A 19,325-nucleotide genomic window follows, 5' to 3' on the forward strand; every position below is an offset into this window, starting at 1 on the left:
ACCTCCAAACCAGCTGCCCCACCTATAGAATTGCAGAGTTTTTCTCCCCACCAGTTACTGTTATATTTACCTTGAATATTCTTCATCTAATTATAATATGAATAACATAATATTTAATATAAAATGTATAATATTAATAAAATAAGAAAATATTTCATTTTCTTTTTTGTGTGCATTTTTCTAATTCAATAAATAATTTTGCAGTGCAAAGCTCTGGAATATCCACAATTGTGTTAATTTTATATGTATTAAATATTAATTAATTATGTACTGCTTATGTATCAAATATGTATTCATTCTAAAAAAGATGGACTTTATAAAAATCTACATCCATAGACAATCAGAAAAGTTCTAAAGTGACTCACCAACAGTTGTGGCTGCTGCAATTATAAACTGCTGGTTGATAATTTTACCGGCCACAACTGTTGGTGAGTCACTTTAAAGCTTTTCTGATGAAAGAAGCACATTAGCCATCTGAGTCTAAGAAGTGTTGGATCATGCTGTTTCTTTTTATTGAGAACTGGGATTTGGGTTTCAGGAATTGTTTGGACTTTGGACTTGTTTTTTTACACAAATGAACTTTTTTTCTGTTTTGTTTTAAGAAAATATTTCAATAATTAACCATGTATAATATTTTTTTTTCTTTTCTTTTTTTTACACATAATTATGGCACATACTGTATATGGTCTTGCACAAATTCAGCCCTTTTTTGAGTTTTATACATTTATTTTTTATTATATTAAAGAAAAAGCAAAAAAGTTCAGAAGAAATAGGTTCTTTCCCGCTTAAGCAGCTCTCAAAAAACAAAAAACAAAAAAACACATAAATAAAGTAAAAAAAAAAAAGTAGCAGTAGTAATAAAGTGACTCACCAACAGTTGTGCCTGGTACAATTATAAATTGTTGGTTTATAATTTTACCGGCCACAACTGTTGGTGAGTCACTTTAAAGCTTTTATGATGAAAGGAGCACATTAGCCATCTGAATCTAAGAAGTGTTGGGTCATGCTGTCTTTTTGATTGAGAACTGGGATTTGGGTTTCAGGAATTTTTTTAAAACTGCTTGCGGTTTTAATGTTATATCTGGTTCCTGCAATATGGATGAAAATCATTGAGAAAAATGGCATGGGTAGCCCTCCCTGCCCATTACCAGCCCCTTTGGGTCTTGTACGGATATTAAGGGGAACCCCGTACCCATATTAAAAAAAGGAAATACGTGTGGCCCCCAGGCCCTATATACTCAAAACAGCAGTATACAGGCGGTGGAAACAAGATAGGGACTGTGTAGGTTTGTTGTGTTAAGTAGAATCTGTTTGTAATTTTCAACTGGTACATTTTTAAAGTGTAGCTCCAGTCAAAAAATCTATTTTTAAGCTTTTTGGAAAACATAGGGAAGGGTTATCACCCCTGTATAATTTTGCCGTCCGTCTTTTTTCATCTCACTTCCTGTTGTCTCCTTCCGTTTGCAAGTAGGAGATGTTTGTAAGTTGGATGTTTGAAAGTAGGGGCCTGCCCTATATGCTCTGCAGAAATGGCGGAACAAGGTGTTGGTTTTGCCACAACATTGTAATCCCTCAAAGTGACTCTTGGTGGGCGCTGGAGCGCCCTGCTGTGAATGATTATATCAAGAATTGTAAGTACATGCCATTGTTGAGCAGTGGTAGAAAAATTGGGCCTTTGGTGGTTGTGATGTTGGTGCCACAACACTGTCCACACAGTTACTCTCGGTAGGCACAGGAACGGACCCTGCTGTAAAATATTATATCAAGAATTGATAAACAAGGGCTGAAAAAATTGGGCCTTAGGCACTGGTGCTGGTGCCACGACACTGCAACCTCTCCCACATACTCTAGTTGTGGTGCAGGAATGAGCCCTGCTACAAAGCATTGCATCAAAAATTGTAATTACATGTCCCTGTTAAACAGGGGCTGAAAAATTGGGCCTTAGGCACTGGTGCTGGTGCCACGACACTGCAACCTCTCCCATATACTCTAGTTGTGGTGCAGGAATGAGCCCGGCTGCAAAGCATTGCATCAAAAATTGTACTTAAACGTCCCTGTTAAACAGGGGCAGAAAAATTGGGCTGGTGGCATCACCCAGAACCAAAAATGTTCTTCCAACATATCAGCGGAGGAGGAAGAGGATAGACAATCAACATAACAGGACAGTCATTCAGCATCAGCATAGGCAGTCTTGAAGGGATGTGATATTTCAAAAAAAATTATTCGGTTACATCAGCTTCATGTGCTTGGTAGCTGTGGGTGATCCAAGACTGATTCATCTTGATGAAGGTCAGTCGATCAACTGAGTCGGTGGACAGGCGCACCCTGTGATCGGTAACAAAGCCACCAGCAGCACTGAAGGTGCGTTCCGAAAGAACGCTGGATGCAGGACAGGCCAGTAGCTCAATTGCATACTGTGCAAGCTCTGGCAAGTGATCCATCCTCAAGACCCAGTAAGCCAGAGGATTTTTGTTGGGGAAGGTGTCCAAGTCTGACCTTGCCCCTAGGTATTCCTGCACCATGTAAATCAGACACTGGCGATGGTTGCTGGAACCGATCATACCTTGGGGCTGCGGACTAAAAAATTGTCTGAACGCATCGGTCAGACAGCCACCTTCTCCACTGCTCCTTCTGACCAAAGCCTCAGAAACACGTTGTCCAGGACCAGGAGTTTGTAACCTCCCAGTCTCTGGGGACGCGTTGCACAGACCTTTCTGCAAGGCCTCCCAGCAATGTCTCATCCTCTGCTCCCTCTGCGATGGCAAGATAAGGTCGGCAACCTTACCCTTGTACCATGGATCAAGGAGAGTAGCCAGCCAGTAATGGTCCCTCTCCTTGATCCGAAGAATACGGGGATCCTTCCGCAGGCTTTGCAGGATCAGTGAGGCCATGCAGCATAGGTTAGCTGAGGCATTCGGTCCGGAGTCCTCTGGGTCACTAAGGACAACATGATCCGCAGCTACCTCCTCCCAGCCACGTACAAGTCCATGGGTTTCTTGGGGCTGTAAATCATCCCTTCAAGACTGCTGCTGCTGCTGATGCTGAGTGCCAGCCTCCACCTCCATGCTGACACAATCATCCCCCTCCTCCTCCTCTTCCTGTGTGATGGGTGGCACAGCAGGAACACTGTCTGGATAAAGGGGGCCTTGAGAGGCAAGGTACTCATTGATGGCCCTCTGCTGCGTGTGCAGCCGCTGCAGCATGGCCAACGTTCAGTTCCACCTGGTGGGCATGTCACATATAAGGCGGTTCTTGGGCAGGTTCAACTCCTTTTGGAGCTTAGCCAGCCGAGCACAGGCATTAAATAATCTGCGGAAATGAACACAGACTTTCCTGGCCTGCTTCAGGACATCCTGTAAGCCCGGGTACCTGCCCAAGAACTGCTGCACCACCAGGATAAGGACGTGAGCCACACAGGGCACATGGGTCAGTTGTGCCTGTCTGAGGGTGGAGAGGAGGTTGGTGCCATTGTCGCAAACCACCATTCCTGGCTTAAGCTGGCGTGGCGTCAACCACCTCTCGGCCTGCCCCTGCAGAGCTGACAAAACATCCGCCCCAGTGTGGCTCCTGTCCCCCAAACAAACCAGCGCAAGCACGGCATGGCATCGTTTTGCCTGCATACTTGCGTAGCCCCTGGAACGCCTATGGAGCACCGCTGGTTCTGAGGACAGAGCACTGGAAGAGGCCATGGAGGAAGAAGAAGAGGAGGGGGTGGAGGAGAGAGGTGCGTCACAACCAATAGTAGGATTTTGGAGGCGTGGTGGCGGAACAACCTCCAACACTAGTGCACCTTGTCCTGCATCCTTCCCAGCTGCCAGAAGAGTGACCCAATGGGCCCTGAAAGACAGGTAATGTCCCTGTCCATGCCTGCTGGACCATGAGTCAGTGGTAATATGCACCTTACTGCTGACCGCCCTATCCAGCGAGGCAAGGACATTGCCTTCCACATGCCGGTAGAGAGCCGGAATCGCCTTCCGTGAGAAAAAGTGGCGTTTGGGGACCTGCCACTGAGGAACCACACATTTTACAAACTCACGGAAGGGGGCCGAGTCTACCAACTGAGAAGGCAGCAGTTGAAGTGCTAGCAATTTAGCCAAGCTAGCATTATTCAACCGCTGGGCATGTGGATGGTTGGGAGTGAACTTCTTTCGCCGGTCCAGCAGCTGGGGCAGGGACATTTGCCTGCTATAATCGGACATGGGTGTACTGCTAGCAGAGTGCCCGGAAGCACTTGGCTGTGATAAACCTAATTCTACACCTTCATTCCTCTCAGAGCAGGTTTTAGAAAGGACTGAAGGTCTAGTGGGGTTGGAGATCCCAGCTGATGAGGAGCAAGGAGAGTTCCGCTTTGTTCTTTGGTGTTGGTCTTTGAGTTACGCTTGCCAACGAGCTGCATGGCAGGTCAACATATGTCTGGTCAAGCATGTGGTGTCCAAGCGGCTGATGTTTTGGCCACGCAAGATACGCTTGAGACATATTTTGCAAATAGCAGCGGTGTGATCTGATGCACTCATCTCAAAAAAGGCCCACACCAAAGAACTTTTAGAATAACGCACAGAGGCAGCGCCCTGCACGGGTGGAGCTCTGCGGTGTGATTCAGTCGGTGTGCTGCCCCTAAGCTGGCCCCCGGAGGGCATCCTGCCTTGTTGGACATGTGCCTCCTCCTCCTCCTCTTCCTCCTTCTCCTCTCTCCTATCAGGCACCCACGTGGAGTCAGTGCCCTCATCATCCCCTCCCTTTTCATCGCTGGAGCAAACCTGGCAGTATGCTGCAGCTTGTGGAACATGACTGCCAGATTGCTGTCCTTCTTGAGCATCCCCTCTCTCTGCGCTCACGCTACTGCCTTCCTCTTGCTGAGTATCATCATCAGAGCCTACAAAACACTGGGCATCCTCCTGAAGCATGTACCCAACACTGTGCTCAAAGAGTTCAGGAGACTCCTCAGGAGGACGTGGTGGGTCTGAGGAAGGAGTCACTGATGATGACATTGAGAGGAGGGAAGACGATGCGTTGGCAGCTGCTTTGCTAGTACCTTGAGCCTGGGTGAGAGAGGATGAGGAGGATGAAGAGGGCTTGGTCATCCACTCTACCAAGTCTTCGGCATGTTGTGGCTCAACATGTCCAGCTGCCGAAAAGAAGGACAAGCGTGTCCCATGGCCACGTGCTGATGATGACGATGCACCGCGTTCACGACCAGCACTGTTGTCTCTAGACACAGAGCCTGCTTGCCCTCTTTTATCGGCTCGCACCTGTCTGCCTCTCCTTGCTGGCCTTCCAGACATGGTAATGGGCTGCAGGGAGATGGGAAAACCAGCAATTGGATAGTGTATATTGTGCTGGAGGCACACACAACACCCACTCCTGCAGATGGCAGATGGCTCAATTAGAGAAGAGCTATGTAGGTGGATATAACGGTGTATACTGAGGTCAGGGCACGCAGACAGCACGCACAATCTCCTACAACTGACTGCAAGCTCTATTTAAAAAGAGCAAGATAGCTAGCTATATAGGTGGATATAATGGTTTATACCGCACTACAGAAGAGCAAGAACACAAAATCGGCCAATAACGAACGGTGTATACTGTGTTGAAGGTACACAGAACACCCACTAACTCCTACAGATGCCAACACACTACACAAGGCCACCGCGCTGGCGGCCTTATATAGTGTGGGGCGTGTACTACACAGCATGAGCTATGATTCGCCACAGGCATCCTGCCTGTGGCCAGTCATGGCTCTCCTCGCTGCCAGCGCTGTGATTGGCCAAGCATGCGGGGTCACAGTGCATGCTTGGCCAATCATGAGCCAGCAATGCACTGTGATGGCGCAGTGCATTGTGGGCCATGAGCGCCACACGAATTTGGCGTGAACGGCCCATAACGTTCGGAATTCGCTGAACGGGCGAACAGCCGATGTTCGAGTCGAACACAAAACTCATCCCTACTCACTGGTCGTGGACACCGGGATATGCACTGGACATTTTGTTGACATTTATGAGTGCTGATGCTTATTTGCATTCTTTATATTCTTTATATTGTTTGCAGGACTTTTTAACCCACTTTTGTCTATGAAATTTCACTTGAGTGACACCATTCACCGTGTATTGGGATATACACAAATTCATATATTTTTAAGTTTGAGCGATTATCTTAATTTTATCATTTTCATCTATTTAATCACTGCATTTTATTTAGTTTTTTTTACCTATTGTCACTGTGATATTTATTGTAGCTATCACTCGTTTATCTATTTTTTCTTTTTATGTTTCGGATTTTTATCACATGAATTTTGGGGATTTTGATTATTTATTTGATTATTTATTTGAGTTTTAATCCACAAAATAACTCATATTAGAAAACTGAGAATATCCCCAAACACAAAAAAAAAAATTTGCCAGAGGACTGGGAAAGAATTCCCTGAAAAAAAAAAAAGAAAGAGGAACACACAATAAAAATATGTATTAATATACTGGGTTAGCTTATCCAAAAATGTATTACTTCTATCATCCAAAAAGCCGTCTCATACATAAATAACACAAGTCTAATTCAAAGGAGATGTGGTACCTAATGCCTATGGGGCCATCGAGGACATTAACAGATCCCTCCTGCTAGATCAGTTCTGTTAACAATATCCAGCTATAAAAGAGCATAAACATAGAATTACAACCGGTCAGATGCTCCAATTAATGCCCCTTTTTAACTAAACACACCGCCAAGCTTCTAATTCACTCCCTGGTCATCTCTCGCCTCGACTACTGCAACTCCATCCTCATTGGTTTACGTTTACATAGACTATCCCCCCCTTCAGTCCATAATGAATGTTTCTGCCAGACTCATCCACCTTACCAACCATTCAGTGTCCTCCACCCCTCTCTGCCAATCCCTCCACTGGCATCATTCAGTGTCCTCCACCCCTCTCTGCCAATCCCTCCACTGGCATCATTCAGTGTCCTCCACCCCTCTCTACCAATCCCTCCACTGACCTCCATTCAGTGTCCTCCACCCCTCTCTGCCAATCCCTCCACTGGCATCATTCAGTGTCCTCCACCCCTCTCTGCCAATCCCTCCACTGGCATCATTCAGTGTCCTCCATCCCTCTCTGCCAATCCCTCCACTGGCTTCCACTCACCCAACGAATAAAATTTACAGTACTAACAATAATTTACAAAGCCGTCCATAACTCTGCCCCTAGTTACATCACCAACCTAGTACCAAAATACCAACCAATCCGCTCTCTTCGGTCCTCCCAAGACCTCCTGCTCTCTCGCTCCCTTGTCCCCTCCTCCCATGCTCGCCTCCAGGATTTCTCCAAAGCTTCTCCCATCCTTTGGAACTCCCTACCCCAATCTGTCCGACTGTCCCCTAATCTATCCATCTTTAGACGATCCCTGAAAACCCTTCTCTTCAAAGAAGCCTATCCTGCTTCTAACTAACACTGTTTTACTTCCTCCATCAGCTCATCCCCCACAGCTATTACCTTTTGTATCAATTGCCCCTTCCTTTTTAGATTGTAAGCTCTAACGAGCCGGGCCCTCTGATTCCTCTTGTACCAAATTGTAATGTAGCTGTAATGTCTGCCCTCATGTTGTAAAGCGCTGAGCAAACTGTTGGCGCTATATAAAACCTGAATAATAATAACAATAAAAATAATTAACAACCACTGTCAATACAATAGCCTGTAAAGGCAGACTCACCATTCATATCTTTACACAGCAGAAAAGGCGCAGTTCACAAGATCACACCACCAACACTGGCAGTGTAGCGCCGGTACTCCTAATGAATATGCGCTATGTTCATAAATGTAGTTTTTGCCCAAAACTGTAGTTGAATTTTGGGACTAACTGTGCTAAATTGTGCTTTGGCATCAGTTTGGTTGGGCTGTATTAAGGTTCTGCCTGGTCATAGGTGGGGTTCACACCTGTGAGAGGCCTTAGAATGCAGTCTGGTTGGACGCATTAGGTACCAATCTCTCTCTCTCTGAGCCAATCAGTGGGAGTTTGTCTCACTGTGTATTCTGGGAGAGGGTACTTAAGGTGCGGAAGTCACGTGGTTCTGGGTTCAGAACCCTAGCGATTCCCTCTATCATAAGAACAATCATAGTGGCTGTTCAGCTGCTTGACCGTTCCTATAGGCGGCAAGAGGGGACATTCGCCCCCCCTCGCGCCCTACAGTGCTTCTCCTAGCTCACCCCTTAATTAAAGCCCCCTTGCCCCCCCCCCATGCTCGCTTTCAGAAGCAAATGCCTATGCAAGTCGCCCCCACATATATCAAACCACACATTTGAGGTATCACTGTGAGCATTAGAGCGAGAGCAATAATTCTAGCACTAGACCTCCTCTGTAACTCAAAACAGGTAACATGTAAAAAATTTGAAAGTGTCACCTATGGGAATTTGTAAGTACCAAAGTTTAGCACCATTCCACGAGCGTACGCAATTTTAAAGCGTGACATGTTAGGTATATATTTACTCGGTGTAACATCATCTTTCACATTATGCAAAAAAATTGGACTAGCTTTACTGTTTTTTTTTTTTTTTTTTAATGCATGAACCTTTTTTTTTTTCCAAAAATAGCACTTGCAAAATCGCTTACCAAATACCATGCAAGATAAAAAGTTGCAATGGCCATCATCTTATTCTCTAGGGTCTCTCCTAAAAAAAACTATATAATGTTTTGGGGGTTCTGTGTAATTTTTCTATCAAAAAAAAATAATAATAATATTTACATTTAGGTGCCAGAATTGGCCCGGATGGGAAGTGGTTAGAGTCACAGGGACACATTCGACACCCAGCACAATGGCAGAAAAGGTGGGAAATTATTAGGCTTGTGCAAATTGTTTCGTAAGGAATCGAAATTCGGCCACATTTTCTATCTTTCGGACATTCGGATGCATCCGAATGTCCGAATAAAAAAATAACGAATAACAACGAATACGAAAGAAATATAACGAATGAATTTGAATGAATTCGAATGAATTTGGTAATTCTTTAAAGATCTAATGAAACAAAAGGTCAGCTCAAAGTAAACCTTATAGACCAATCAGCTAATTAATTTTGTGCCGGAGGTTGGATTACTGGCAAAGTGCATTCCTGAGAAGTGAGTGAGAAGGATGTTGTATTGTATTTGAGCCGAGGAGAAGAGACGTTGTCATTGTGTGTGTTAAAAGATTCAATAAACAAACGACTTTCCAAACTACGAATCATTATCACGAATGTCTATACATACATAAATAGCGAATTTCAACGAATACAAACGAATGAATTAGACACTCTACGAATAATAACGAATTATCCGAAAACGTATTAACATAACGAATATAACAGAACTAGTGATGGACGAACTTCCGACGGGACGTTTCGCGAACGCGGACCGCGACATAATACATGTATGAGGTGAATTTGGGATCGATAACTACAAGCATTCTTTTTTTATATGGGAAATTGTTGTGACAATTCAGGACTGTGGAGCGCATTTAGGCAATGGAGGAGAGGGAAGGTCAGGGACCAGGGTAGGCAAAGAAGAGGGTGCAGGAGATGATCACCAGCAGCGTGACATACAGCAATGACACCTGCACCGTGATAGAGGCATCTGACAACAGCACCGTGATAGAGAGCACTGACATCAGCAGCGTGACATACAGCAATGACACCAGCACCGTGATATACAGCACTGACAGCAGCACCGTGATAGAGAGCACTGACATCAGCACCGTGACATACAGCATTGACAGCAACACCGTGATAGAGAGCACTGACAGCAGCACCGTAAGCAGCCCCAGGAGGAAGTCAGCACAGCACAGGGATGGTGTGATACCCTCATAATAAGAACCCCCAGGGGGTGCACATAGCAGAGAGTGAAGAAGAGGGTGCAGATCGAGAGGATGAGGAGGGTGCAGAAGAGTAAGGCTGAGTGAGCCACTCAACCAAGTCTGGTGCGTCCTTTAAAGTAATTGAACGCACCTTCTGCAACTTCCCACTTTGGCTCATGGCTGTTGCTCCTGCCCTACCCCTACCACCCCTGGGGAAGGGCCTGCCTCTTCCTCTGCCTGTCATTTTTTAAATCACAAAAACAAACAAAACTCTTAGTCCCTATACCGATGAAGGACTGCTGCAGTATAGGGCAGCGGTCAGCAGTGGTGCACCTCAACCCTATCTATTGTGGACCGATAGCGGTCCTTACAGAACAGCAGACTGTGCCTCACTCAACCCTATGTACTGTAGCACCCTTCACCAAGTTACCAGTCCTTATAAGGACCTTTGTAGACCAAGTAGGTTGTGTGTGACTGATTAGCAGACTGTACGTCAGTCCCTATACCAATGAAGGACTGCTGCAGTATAAGGCAGCGGTCAGCAGTGGTGCACCTCAACCCTATCTATTGTGGACCGATAGCGGTCCTTACAGAACAGCAGACTGTCCCTCACTCAACCCTATGTACTGTAGCACCCTAGACCAAGTTACCAGTCCTTATAGGAACTTTTGTGGACCAAGCAGGTTGTGTGTTAGTGATTAGCAGACTGTACTTCAGTCCCTATACCAATGAAGGACTGCTGCAGTATAAGGCAGCGGTCAGCAGTGGTGCACCTCAACCCTATCTATTGTGGACCGATAGCGGTCCTTACAGAACAGCAGATTGTACCTCACTCAACCCTATGTACTGTAGCACCCTACACAGACCAAGTTACCAGTCCTGATAAAGAGCTTTGTGGAACAAGTGAGTTGTGAATGATTAGCAGACTGCAGCAGAAGGGCAGCAGTCAAGTATAATATTCTTTCTATATTTGGAAGAAAGAATATTATACGTGTACAAGCCTATTACCGTACCACTGATACCAGTCCTGAAAAGAACCTTTGTGGAACTAATAGTAACAGCAAGTCTTTAAACTGACCCTCACTGCCTGACACACTGCTTCCTTCCTGTCCCTATACAAAGTGGCAAAAAGAGGAGACTGGAACGATTAGTGGTTACTGGAATAGCTCTTTTGTGGACCTGATAGTAACAGCTAATGATGATGATGATGATGATGATGATGACTAATCTGACTCTCCCTGTAGCACACACTGTCCTTTCCCTTTCTCTAAACTGACAAAAGACACTCAGGCTGCTGCAACAATCAGTAGCACAGCAAACCTATATACACCTAACACCTATACCAGTCCTGAAAAGAACTTTTGTGTACCAAATAGCTAGCGATTTATCTCTCCCTACTCCACACAGCAACCTTTCCCTATAGTGACAGAAGAAAGAATGTAAAATGGCCGCCGGATCGGGTGTATTTATAGGTTAGAGGGAATGTCCAAGTGTCCATGTGCTGTAATGTCTCAATTGGCTGTCCTGTACCCCATGATGGATGTGTCATCATAGGTCAAAGTTCTTTTACACATTAAACACGTAAGTCCGCCGGGGCGAACGACGGCAATAGGCGAGCGAACGAGCGGACCGCGAACGACCGAAATTCACCGCAAAACGACCGCCGGGCGAACCGTTCGGCCATCACTAAACAGAACGACATGATGTATTTTACGAATGACAACGAACTGAAACTAAACAAAATTTTCCATTGTGCACAAGTCTAGAAATTATAATCTTTTTGTAGAAAAAGTAGAAAACGGTTTAAAACCAGAGGAGTTGGATAATTTAGAGATCATAGTGAGCTGGCCTTCATTCGAGCGGTGAAATGCCATAAGGTTTGTAAAACCTGGGGTAAACATTGGGTCCCCCATATTAGTTAGGAGGGGAGAATGGGAGGAAATGAGACCACTAAAATATTCATCCCATAGCTTCAAAGAATGCTCTGTTATGGAACTGGAAAGAGGGGCGTGCTGAGCAGGTAGTAACCATAGTAAGTCTCCATAGATGCCCATAAGGGGATATTATCATGAGTGGCATTCCAACAGGAGATATGTCCTATTTGGACAGTATGGTTATATTTTGAAATGTGAGGTACACTGAGGCTTCCTTTAGGTTTTGGGCTGGACGGCACTGGTTGTGATATTGGCAGGCTTTTTTTGGTTCCTGATGAAGTGACATATATTGCATAGCTTTGTGAAATGTTTAATCAAAAGTGAAGAATGTCCAAACAACTTTTGCATAACATAAAAATGTATGTGATGTGGACATTTTGGTTACTGCTATACTTTTTTCTTCCACAAGAAAGTTTTTTTTTTTTTTTTTTTAAATGTATATTTATTGAGAAAAAATTTTCATTTACAGAACAAAAATAAGATTGCTTCCAATACATACAGACAAAATTAACATTGCAAATATAACAGCAAAAACCGCCGCTGGCGGGATATCAAATGTTAGTATCTTGATATAAAACATTGGGGGGAAAGGAAAAAGGATACACCACAGGTCTGCAAATAAAGATGCATAAGTAAACCAAATGCCGTAAATTATATAGGTGATGCAGGGAAAGGATCCCGGGGGAGAGCCTCAGGGAGGCTGGCCCGGGGGCTCACATCTATACAGTAGGGTGTTGCCTCAGGGTTCAGTATGGAGTTGTCCCATCTATCCCATATTTTAAAAAATTTAGGTAGGGAATCCTGTGCCAAGGCAGTCATATGTTCCATTCTGCGTATGTTTGCCACCGCGGATATCAATTGTGAGTGATTGGGTAGGGAGGAGGACAGCCAAAGCGCAGGGATCACTCTCTTGGCAGCTAGAAGGACATATGCTGTCAGCTTCTTAGCGCTTTTAGATAGCGTTGCCACCGGCAAGCCCAATAAATAATGCCTAGGATCCAAAGGGATATCAATCCCCAACACTGTATGGAGCAGGGATTGGACCATAGACCAATAGGGTACAATCATAGGGCAACTCCAAAAAATATGATAATGAGTGCCCTCATGACGCAGACATCTCCAACACAGCTTAGATATAGAGGGATCGTATTTATGCAACATTTCAGGAGTCTTGTACCAGAACATCAGTATCTTATAAGCCGTCTCTCTCTGCTCCACACACCTAGAGACTTTGGAGGTAGACAGCCAGATATCCTGCCATTGAGAGATAGTTAAGGGAGACTGTAAAACAGAGGTCCATCTCCTCATATAGAGGTGAGTGTCCGTGTTGGGGGAGGTTGAGTCATGGAGTATGCTATATATGGAGGATATTAGACCCTTCTGGCAAGGACCCTGGGAGCATAAGGTTTCAAAGGTACTAGGGTTGATCAGAGCCAGATCTGGGGATCTGGAATGAAAATAGTGTTTGAATTGAAGATATGAGAAAAGAAGTTGTTTCGGGATATCATACTTATTCTGAAGTTCTAGAAAGGATAGGAATTTACGGGATATCGGATGTACCAAGTGGCGAAGTTGGAAGATACCCGAACTAAACCAGGGGAACATGTTCTTCAGGGAAAGGCTGTCTGGAAGGTCTGGGTTGAAAATAACATTCAGCAAAGGTGAGCATGGAGAAGAGAGAGAGAACCTCTTGTGACATTTTTTCCATATGGATAAAGAAAATAGCATCGGCCCCAGAAGTATGCGTCTAAGCTGGACCATAGAGGAGGGCAAATCTGACCACAGCATAGAGCACGGGTGAACCGGACTGACAACGCTCATCTCTAGCTCCGACCATCTACTGGTAGCGAAATACGACGACCAGGAGATGGCCGGCAGGAGGTGAGTCGCATAGAAATACTTCAATATATCAGGAGCTCCCAACCCCCCTTGGGATCGTGGAGCAAAGGCCATGGTCTGGGCGATTCTGTGCATTTTATTTCCCCATATGAATTTGGTGAAGGCCCGTTGAATATTTCTAAGCTGAGGCATGAGTATAGCAATTGGTAACGTTTCAAAGAGATATAAAAACTTAGGGAGTATGGCCATTTTTAGTACATTAATCCTACCCAGGAGGGATAGCGGGCAAGTCAACCAGCTTCGGAGCAAGCTATGTGTTTCCGCAATCAGAGAAACAAAGTTAGCCACGTATAAGGAATTATATGTAGCAGTCAAATTAATGCCAAGGTACTTAAGGGAAACAGGGCACCAATGGTAGGGGAATTCATTTTTTAACGAAGCTAGAAGTGGGGGAGGGATGTGAATGGGGAGCGCTTCAGTTTTAGTCATGTTGACCTTATATCCCGAGAGTCTACTGAATGCATCTAGAAGTGTATGAAGTTTGGGAAGGGAGATGTGGGGTTTCGTCAAGGTAAGGAGAATATCATCGGCAAAAAGCGAAAGCTTATAGTCCTTCGACCTAAGGGAGACGCCGCTTATGTCCGGGTCATCCCTTATAGCTGCAGCCAAGGGCTCAAGGCATAATATAAACAACAGGGGGGAAAGAGGACATCCCTGTCTAGTACCATTACTATGCGTAAAGAGCGGGGACCTATAAGATGCCAGTTGGACCTGAGACGTGGGTAGCGAGTACAAGGCCTGCAGAGCTGATAGGAAAGAACCAGAAAATCCAAAACGCTGAAGTGTGGCAAACATATACGGCCATCCCAGCCTGTCAAAAGCTTTTTGTGCATCTAAACTTAAAATAATGGCAGGGCGGGATGTCTTGTCGAGCAGGTCTATGAGGTCGATGGTACGTCTAGTGTTGTCACCAGCTCGTCTACCCAGGACAAATCCCACCTGATCATTATGGACCAGGGCGGGAATCATCAAGGAAAGCTGATTAGCTAGAATTTTGGTAAAGATCTTATAATCGGAGTTAAGTAAAGCTATGGGTCTGTAATTATCCGGTAGGGTAGGGGATTTACCCGGCTTCGGGATAACCGTTATGTGCGCATGTAAAAACTGGGAATGAGGTACTATTCCTTTCTGTAAAGAGGAGAAAAGATTTAGTAAATGAGGGCTAAGCGTCGGGAGGAAAGATTTATAATAGATGTAAGGGAGTCCGTCTGGGCCTGGGGATTTGTGGGATGGGAGTGCCTTTACTACCGCTGCCAATTCCTCTGGTGTGACGGCGGCGTTCAGGGTGTCCACCTGAGAAGAGGACAACAATGGCAATTTCAAAGAGGTACAAAAGTCATTAAAGTGTTCTTGAGAGAACACATGGTTGGGATCGGAGGTCAGGCAGTTATATAATTTTTTATAAAAAGCACCAAAAACTTTAGTCATTGTTAAGGGGCAGTAAGTCGGAGTGCCATCTGACTGTATAAGAAGATCAGGATAAGAGTGAAATGGGCGAGGTTTAAGCTTATTCACCAGCATCCTATGAGGCTTGTTGGCGAACTCGTAAAATTTCTGTTTTGCCCAGAGTAGGGCTTTAGAGCATTTATGCATGTCCAGAGATTTTAACCTTTCGCGTAAGGAGGTCACTGTGCGAAGACGGGACACCGAAGGGGAGGATAAGAGCAGAGCCTCAGCTTTCTGCAATTGCGCAAGGATGTCAAGTCTCTGCGCCGCCGAGTCTCGCTTAAGGCGGGATCCGGCAGAAATACATATTCCTCTGAAGAAGGCCTTGTGAGCCTCCCATAAGGTGGACACGTCCCGCACAGATCCTACATTCAGTTGAAAAAAGTCAGTTAAACTTTGGGACAAGTGAGCTTCAGTGACCGGGTCACGGAGAAGGAAATCATTAAGTCTTCAGTGGCAAGTCCGGGGAGTAGAAGTGGAGAGGGCAAGGTCAAGCTGAACCGAGGCATGATCTGACCATGTCATGGGGTTCAACTCCGCGGCTACCGCCGACGTCAATAGAGGTGCCGTTACAAAAATATAATCTAATCTAGAGTACATCTTATGGGGGGGGGGAATAGAAAGAAAATTGCTGATGCGTAGGGTGTTTAATCCTCCAAATGTCTAGGAGGTTATGGGACCTAGTGAGTTTGCGAAACGCAGTGGATTGACGTTCAGATTTACAGGAAGGGTTACCTGAAAATAGGGTTTGTCTATCCCTCTTAGCGGACATAGTCATGTTAAAGTCCCCGCCGATGATCATGAACGGCTGGGCATATGCGCCCAGCGTCTCCAAGACCCCAGTGAGGAACTGAACCTGACCCGAGTTGGGGGCATAAATATTAATTATAGTAAGAGAGCGAGATAGGTAGTCACAGTCCAGGAGAATATATCTACCCTGCGGGTCAAGGAAAGAAGACTTCACCCGCAACGGACAGGTTTTTTTAATCAGTATCGCGACCCCGGCTTTACCAGAGGGGTCGGAGGCCATAAAAGAAACCGGAAAATGTTTGGCAGCAAATTTAAGAGAACCCCCTGGGCGGAAGTGAGTCTCCTGGACTAGGACCACATCTGCGTTGGAGGACTTGAACTCCTTCAGAGCCAACCAACGCTTATGAACAGAGTTCAAGCCCTTAACATTATAAGTAAGTACCCTCAAAGCCATTGTGCATGAAGTAATTGGAGCTTAAAGTACCCATAATTAACATACAGTAACCAAATATACCTGTACAGACCAAGGAAATACTGGAAATCGTGGTGTATCCTAGGGATGAAAAGCACGTGAAAACATAACATATCAACAATGCATCTAATGAGTGATAAAGAAGGCATCCAAAATAAGCAAAAAATGAAAAAAAGGCCAAAAAAAGGCCTAAAAAATGGAAAAATAAACCATAAGAAACAGAAAAAAGGCCTGGGGGGTAAAAACCACCCAGGAGTCCGCAGCCGCGGCCGCGGAACAAAAGGAGGCACATCAGGGGTTCCAGCTCATCTGGAGAGACCCCGCCACCTTCCAGCAAAAGTTACAAGCAATAGGAACAATATACCATAGTCCCAGGCAACCAAAAATGGGAAGAAAAGAAAAGTCACAACCTAAAACTAAGGGTGCGTATATCCCCTGTCAAGGGGAAAAAGGGGAAAAAAAAACATGGTGAAACAGGGACCGAAGTCGAGTCCAACCAGACCTGACGTTTGAGATTTCTCTTCAAGGAGGCAATCTGGGATGCAAGTTACGCTGGGGAGTAGAGAAGGGTTTCTGCGATTTCTGGCGAGCTGGTGTCCAAATCCGTGCCGGGATAGACGAAGAAAGTTTTTATTGAACATAATAAAGCTGTGTTTACAATGCATTCAGCAATTCAGTAGAAATTGATGCCATGACCTCGGTATACAACTGATTGACATAGGTTATTGGTAGGATAGGGGTCATGACATCAAGGGTGGAGGGAATCTGTTCAACATAAAACATTTTAAAAGAACGTAAACTTTATAGGAATACTCATCAATATGACCAATTTAACTAACAGAATATGGTTCGGGTCAAGTAATAGCAGTGGTGATGGTAGTACCATTGAGACCAACATCATCAGGTCTAACCATGGTGGTAGTAGAGCCAATAGACTTGACCTTTGTTTGTTCAGGAGCCTTCATGACTGAAAGTAGTGGGGCGTCAAGTTTTTTTTCCTGGGTATGTAGATAGAAGGGGAGTGGGGGGTGGGGGGGGTGATAGAGGAGAGGTTGGGCCAGAACAGAAAAAGGAAAAGGAAAGGGAAAAGGGAGGATGGGGGCACGTTCTCTGATCCAACGCCTCCACCCGAGGTAAAGGTGTGGAGTTTTCTATCAGGTATTGTGGGTGGTTGCTGTCAGAGAAGGAAAGTGGGAGCTGTAGCTCTCGCTTGACATAAAGTGAGTCCAGCAAGCCCAGGTGTTCGTGAATTTTTGTATGCGGTCTTGAGAAGTGTGGATCAGTTCCTCCATCTCTTCTATCCTAGATATCTTGATTAGCCATTCCTTGATTGATGGTATCAATCTGCAGATTGCCAGTGAATTGGAATGCAGAGTCTGGCAGCATTGACTGTGTGCATAGCCAGGGATTTGTGATAGTCTTGCTTAGGAAGAGACATGGGGTGTAAGAGATATTGTGCGGGTTTGTAGTCCAGCGTGTATGTGGTGACTCCTGTTATTAGGGCGTGTACTTCCCTCCGAAATGGTTGGAGCAATGCACAGTCCCACCAGATGTGAAGCATGGAGCCTTCTGCCTTTTTACATCTGCAGCAGATATTTGGAATTGTGGGAGAGCATTTGTGTAATCAGGCTGGGGTTATATACCATTGAGTTGCGAGTTTGTATCCATTTTCCTGGCTGGCAGTGTGGGATGTATGAGAGGGTGTGTCCTTAAGGTCTGTGGCCGGGGGAAGGTGCCAGCCATAGGATTATGTGTGTTGGGGTACGTGTGAAGGAGTCCTCTAAAGTGACCCATGTTTTCCCAGCCCTGTGGACATTCCAGTCCACAATCCTAGTCAGATGGCAGGCTAGATAATATTTGTGGAGGTCTGGAAGACCGATCCGACCTTTAGCCTTTAGGCGCATGTATTTGATGCGACGGGCATTGATCTTCCAGAAGAAGAATTTTTTATATGATGCAAAAAAAGAGGGAGGAAGGTGGATTGGGATCATCTGCATTAGATAAAGTATGCGGGGGAGAATAATCAGTTTTATTAGAGCTGAGGGTCCAAACCAGGATATGTTAAGGCAGTAACGGCGAACCTATGACACGCGTGTCAGTGCTGACATGCATAGCCATTTGGGGTGACACGCACAGGATTTCATGCAATTCATCCTCGGCTCCTGCACGGCCGCTGAGGATAAAAGAATCTGTGCTGGAGGAACTTGCGGGGCAGGACGTGTGATCTCCCCCGCCCACACTCACTTACTGTATCGCCGCTGCCCCTTTCTGAGCACAGGGGCTGCTGGTAAGGCGTGCGTGCCGTGCGCACACACGTCATCAGCGCGGCGAGGGAGGACCCGCAGGAGAGGAGCGCGGGAACAGTGAGCGTCTCTCTCCAGTCAGGCCGGCACAGAGAGTCTACTCCTGGGACTGCCTTTTAAGACCGCACCACAGCAGGGAACAGCGGAGTGCCAAGGGGAACTGTGAGCGCCATTAGCAGCAACTATTGGGGTGCCATGGACTTGTAATTGCCCACAATAACTGAGATAAGTGAGGGGGAGGTTGTGTTAGCCAATTAGGGGTTAACTAGCCTAACAAGCTATCTATAATTCTATCTGCTGTCACTGGCCCACTGATGGAGCACCCAAAAAATAAAAAACAAAGGTTAAGTAAAGGGAGTGGTAGTAGCAGTGGCCGACCCTTTCAAGAGACATGGAGCGAGATGTATGGCATTATAGAAAAAAATGGCAGATCATTTTGCGTTCTATGTACTGAAACGGTAGTAAGCAGAACGTGGAATATAAATAGACATTTTGAAACTAATCATTCCCAGCTCTTGGAAAAAAGTGAGGATGAAAGGAGAGAATACATTTCCAGGAAGCTACACCTTTATAAGAGCCAATCTAACTCCATCCTTAAATTTATAAAAGGCTCTACAAATTTAGACTCTGCAAGTTTGAGCATTGCTCACTCCATAGCTCAGCATGCAAAAGCGCTTAATGAGGGAGAATTTATTAAAGAAACTCTCCTAAGGC

This window comes from Lithobates pipiens, unplaced genomic scaffold, assembly GCF_037356315.1.
Source record: "Lithobates pipiens isolate NorthernLeopardFrog02 unplaced genomic scaffold, aLitPip1_a1.2 Scaffold_22, whole genome shotgun sequence".
Lineage (NCBI taxonomy): Eukaryota > Metazoa > Chordata > Amphibia > Anura > Ranidae > Lithobates > Lithobates pipiens.